Source organism: Miniopterus natalensis, chromosome 14, assembly GCF_054644295.1.
Source record: "Miniopterus natalensis isolate mMinNat1 chromosome 14, mMinNat1.hap1, whole genome shotgun sequence".
Taxonomy (NCBI): domain Eukaryota; kingdom Metazoa; phylum Chordata; class Mammalia; order Chiroptera; family Miniopteridae; genus Miniopterus; species Miniopterus natalensis.
This window is the reverse complement of record NC_142094.1, coordinates 23,142,419-23,148,675: the sequence shown is the minus strand read 5'-3', so window position 1 is coordinate 23,148,675 and position 6,257 is coordinate 23,142,419.

Genomic DNA, 6,257 nt, shown 5'->3' with positions numbered 1-6,257 from the left:
AAGCTTGATGTTTATTTTTCTTTGAGGGCTTCTGGGCCAGCTAAGGCCCAAGTATATGTTTCACTAAGGTCATTTTTGCAACTTTTCTAAACACAACACTTATTTCCTTGCAGTTTTCTAACAGGTTTTGAAGCCCTCTGGATTATTGTGAATTCAGTTGAACATCAACATGGGGCATAGACTGAGACTTCGACGCTGACCTCAGTTCCATCAGTACAGATCTGGGTAATTTAATAAAATGTGGTTAGTACATAACTGGTTAGGAATAAAACCAATGACTTGCAATGCTGTGTACATTTTATTTGTGGACAGGTGTAAATCTACAAAATGAAATTGGGTCTTTTGAAAAATGCCTGTTGTTGAGTCACAAACATACAAAACTATCATCACAAATCACCAAAGTCTGTTACAGCTCAGAACTGGGAGACAAATTAAGTTGCAGTCATTCTATGTGTTTAACTCAAAACAACCTATTAGAATATAATGAAAAGTTGTAATTTGCTAAAAGACAAACAAATGGTAAATGAATTAGGTTATTTTACTTCTCTATTTCAAAGCTATGAAATACATAAACTTGAAAGGAGATAGCAGTGTTTATAAACATACTTCTGAGTTGTCATTGTTACCTAAAAGCCTGTCACAACATCGTGGCACAATTCCACATAGATGATAAACAACAGTGGTCTTTATGGGCAACAAAATGCTAGAGAAGAAGGAAAAAGTACTTGAAGTAGGATCGCCCTTTGAAGACTGACTTCATGAGGCTACTTTTGGCAGACTTTGGTAGAGGAGGTGATTTTTGAACTTGGCCCTTTAAAGCTCCACTCTTAGAATCTGGTAGCCAGAGGATTACTATTAGCTGCTCCCCATGCACCGCATGCCCTTGGAAAGCCCCTGGAGCTCACGGAGGCTTGGGAAAGGCTTGTAACCCCGACTACTTTGACCTGCCATTTGACACACCTGGGAAGTGCGGTGAAATTGATAATCCCCTGCTGGAAAATGTTTTTCCTCAGGCGCTTGTTATCAGGTTGAGATCATTAAAAAAAAAATTCCTTAAGTAATTTAGAACGTTCATAAATTGCCTTATTCTTTTAATAGCTACATTTTCATTTTCTTGACATTTTTATCATTCATTTTCTTTTAAAATTGATAAATGGGTGTTTATCACACTCTACAAAATTTCCTCTGTGTATTAGTATATAAAGTAATGCATAATATAAATTCAAAGCAAAGCTCACTCGGAAGAACTCTCCCATAACCCACGCTTCTGCACATTAATGTATCTGTAATCTATATACATAAGCCAAATAAGCTTAAGTAATTTTTTTAATCGATTTTTGACAAAGGAATATATGCTACCTCTTTTAAAACCAGAAATAAGCAGTTTCTTTTTTAAAAGTATTTTTTTTAAAAATTGATTTTAGAGAGAGTGGAAGGGAGAGGGAGAAAGAGAGAGAAACATTGGTCAGCTGCCTCCTGCACGCCCCCTACTGGGGACCGAATCCTCAACCCGGGCATGTGCCCTGACCGGGTGCATGGGATGACACTCAACCAACTGAGCCACACTGCCCAGGGAGAGACAAGCACTTTCAACCTTATTTTTTATTTTTCTAGTATTTACCTCATTGACTACATAATACGCATATTCTGTCTCCTGAGTCATCATTTTAAGATATCAGCTACTGATTTTCTATTATACCAGGTGAGGGTTTCCCTTTCTGAAGTCACTCCTTTTCCCCACTTCTCTTTGGTGTAGCTACTATGCCTTGTTGTTGTTGTTAAATGAGTATTTAGAAATTATACTCATGACTTTTATACTACTTTCTAGGTAATTCTCTAATGCCGTCCAACCTATTGAAATTTTTGTCTTCTCTATCATAGTTTTAGTTTCATAGACTTTATTAATATTTGATAGTTCCTTTTTTCATTTTGAAAGTAGGAGCAGTAACAATAAACAATGTAATGCCTACATCTGAGAAGAGATTCAGAAACACATTGTAAAGAAAGGGAGTCATAGGATTTAGAAGAAGAAAAGGGAGCATGGTATTGAGGGAGAAAGAAGGTAAGGATTTTGTTGCTTGTGAGAATCTTGGCATTCTAACAGCTGACAGTCCTGAGATGATTTCAGCCCTGGCTTTTCCTGGAGGCTTTCAGCCATTAAAAGAGCCTCTCCCTTGACATGATGGAATAAAAACTTCCCAAGACTCAGTCTCTGAAATTCTGCACAGTAATTTAACTTCATTACCACCTGGTTCATACACTATGACTTTTTTCTTAGTTATGGTACAAATGCATGTAAGTGATTTTCAGCTGAATTATTAGTTCTGCCTCCTGTTACTTAATTTTTAGTAATTTTAGAACTCATGTACTTTCACATATCCTTTTCACTCTAGATCTTGCCTTGATCTTAAAACTTTTTAGTATATTTTGCTTGTTTTCGTAGGCTAATACTCTCTCCCTTACCGACTTAATACATTATATTTTGTATTGTTATAGCAGAGTTTATAATGTATTTGTGTGTGTGTTTTCCTTATTTCAATTACAGACAACCCTAGAATAGTACTTCTTAGAGGCAATTATCTTATTAGCTGAATTTAAACTGCTCAAAACTAATTAAAAATTCTGTAAAATGGGATGGTGTTTTTGTTTGTTCATTCTAGCATTTCCTTCCTGGCACCACAAGATACTTCAAGTTCATCTTGTATATATACCCAGTCCCAGCTCTAGAATCAGACATTTCTGCAAGGGCTGCTTTTTTTTTTTCCAAGAGTGATATTAGAAACCAAGGCGTGGGCACTAGGCATGCTTATTGCTATTGGATGTCATTGCCTCTAGGGTTTCTCAGCTGACAGCAAGGAAATATATGTGAAATATTTATGTATGTACACATATCGACAAATATTTATGTATACTGCATGTATGTAAAATATACATGTATATATACATCTCTGTATTAAGCTCAACATGAGTTTATACAGATGTTCTCAACTCTAATCCAGTAATGTGGATCATTCTAGCTTTTCTCTTGCCTATATATAACCTCCCACTCCAACAGTGAGAAACCTATCTCCCACCATCCACTTCCATTTACTTAACTGTTCAATTCCAGCATACACATATAGTGGCTGCAGATTCGTAAAGCCATGCTCCTGGGGGAAACAGCTTTATCAGCCGGGGTGCAGCACTATGTATAGTTCCTTCTGCCTTTAGTCTTGCTGACTCCACTCATTTCCAAGATTATTAAGTCAGATCTTCCCATCCCCTTCACGAGGCTATTTCACACATTTATAATACAGTTAGGTTATTTTGTCAGTCTGTATTACATCCCTGACCTCCTAAATAATTCTTTAAAACTCACACGCATAAAAGTTCATTCTTTGTGCTGTAAAACTCTATGGGTTTTGACAAATGTATTGTGTCATGTAGTCACTGTTATAGCACCATACAGAATAGTTTCCCTGCCCTAAAACTCCCCTGTGCTTCACTTATTCAACCTCCCCCCACCAACCCCTGGCAACCACTGATCTGTTTACCATCTGTAACATTGCCTTTTCCATATCTGGTGTTTAAATTTTCCTCTGAGGCCCTTTAGTTTTTACCAGAGGAAAAATGGATCCCCTAACGAAGGGATGTAGATAGATAGATGTCTGCTGGTGGAAGCCAGACAGAAAAAAGGGGTTTGGGGACTCGTCGTTCAGCTTGAAGGTTTCACCTTGTGGCTCTGTTCTCAGCCTTGTGCCTCACTCTCACTTCCCACGGCGCCTTCATGGTCCCAAGTCCAGAAGCTGTTGGGTTCAGTCTCCCCAGAGAAAACACAGCCCCCTGTGTGGGTGGTGGTCACTCATTGCCCTGGGCTGAGCGGCACGCCTGGGGCCTGACTGCCTTTCTATATGGACTTTTAGCCCATCTCCTGCTTTCAGCTCTCTGCTGCCTCTGCTTTTCAGACGGATCTGGGCCTCCGGTTCCGGAGCCTTTCTAGTCACAAATACCATCACTCAGTTCTCAGCAGATCACTCTCTGCAGGCACTTAGGTTTCAGTGCTTACACCGCTAAGCCACTACTTTTCTCTTGGCTCCCTGTCTTTCAAAATTATGTTCAGATCTCTTATCAATCACTATTTCATTTCTCTCTGTCTTAGTGGGTTTATGCCACATTTAACCAGAAGTCTCAATTGCCTTTAGAAATTTGCTATTTTGTGCAATTGTAATTACTCTAAAAAATGTTAAAAGATTTCCTTGTATGACTTGTCTTTCCTTGATATGTTTTTTTTTAAATTCTCACTTGAGGATATTTTTTCCATTGCTTTTCAGAGAGAGGGAGGGAGGGAGGGAGGGAGGGAGGGAGGGAGGGAGGGACAGAGAGAAACCTCAACTGGTTGCCTCCCACACACAATGATCGGAGATCCAACCTGCAACCTGGGAATGCGCCCTGACTGGGAATCAAACCCGCAACCTTTCGGTGCACAGGACGATGCTCAACGAACTGAGCCACACTGGCCAGAGCAAGGTTACTTTTTAAATGGAAGGAATTAAATACCATTATCATTTCTGGGCGGGTGACCTGCCCCAGTATGTTTTTCTCAGCCTGTGTAGACTCAAGCATAGTGCACCTGTTTCAGAATATGCAATTGCTACTATATTTGGGGAACCTGGAATCAAACGCAAGACTCCTCGTGAAGGATGACACTCCAACAACAGCCCTGCCGCCCAGTGCGTCTGGAGCAATTTTAATCAAGCGCTGCAGGCTTCAGCTAGACTCCAGTGGGTCATCCGCACGATGGATGGGTAACGGGCCCTGAGGAGAATCAGTGGCTTTTGGGGAGACAGCTATTCAAGGCTCTCTCACCAGGCAATTGGCTGTAATTATTTTGATTAATGAGGTTGTGCAGTAGAAAAGCAAACAAAGTTGAGGCTGCTAAGCTGACCAGGAAGACGTGTTTCTTCCCTTCTACTGGAGAGGTGAGGCGAAGGCGCCCAGCGGACCTGCATTGACATCTGGTCAGTTGCTAGTCTTAGGAAGCGCTTCCTCAGTATTTGGGAAGTGTGGTGAAGTCCTTCATTTGCCTTCCTCCCCCACGGAAGGACCCTGCTGAAGTGACGTGTCTGTACTTAGTTTTCCAAGTAGTTGGAATTCTTGCAAATAACCCAGCAGAATGCTGCTGCTACTAATAGTTACCAGTGGAGCAGTTATTGCCAGGAGAAAGAATAGAGGCGAGATTATGTATTAGGTAAGAGCCGAGCCCCGTTGAGTGCTCACTGCACCATTTACAAGCTTGGAGGTTTTGAGTAAGTCACTTAACCTTTTTGGGCCTCAGATTTCTCATCTAAAAATGGGAAGAGTAAGTGCTGTTCACACCATTATTATTGTTATTGATTTTGTTAGCTCACCAACAACTGGGAAGGGTGAAAGGTCTACGATACCCACACATCTGCCCCTTTCTGGGTCTTTCTCACATCAAATTGATGAGTGAGACAACCAGGTGGGCACAACAAATAACTTCGTAGCATGAGGCGTTTCCCATCTGTAACTTCAGTTTTTCTTTCTAGCAGCAGCTTCTCAGAGACTACTGGTGACTTCAGTTCATACTTTCTCTTGCATATTTTTTTCTGGGTCATTACCTTTGAAATCTAGGTTTTCTGGCTTACCATTGTGAATAGGTAAACTTTAATCGATTATTTTCCATTACCATGGGTTATTCGCTAAGAGATCTGATCTATCCCAAATGGAGGAATTTGTTCCAACATTCTTGAAATCTCCCTGACCAGGACGATGTTTGGTCTTAGTTGGGACAGTGCTGCAGAGGAGCAGGCAGTCCTGGAGTCATACTGCTGGGCCGAGGAGGAAGGGGCTAGAGAGAAAGCCTGAGGGTTGAAAGTTGGAATTGTTTAAAACCCAAGTTCTCAGAAGACTTTCCCCGGTTGAGTGGGCTTGGTGGACCACTGGCCTGAGAGTGTTGCTTAGCAACGAGATTTTGTGTCACCAGTCTCCCAGGCACGCAACCCATCCCCTGCCTCCCCTCCACCTGCCCTTGGCTGCCATCCTGAGGCTCCTATTAGACAAGTGTGCTGGAGGGAGGGACCAGGGAGAGGGGGCAAAGTTTAGTCCCTGAACTAAGCAGCCTGGAAGTATTTAATCTGCAGCACGTCGTCCCCCAGAGGCCTCCAGCCTGAACGGGAAGAGGGCAGGGCTCCGGAGTCGCGGGGGTCAGCGCTGCACAGAGATCTCGGCTGTCTCAGGAGACAACAAACTTGGGGAAA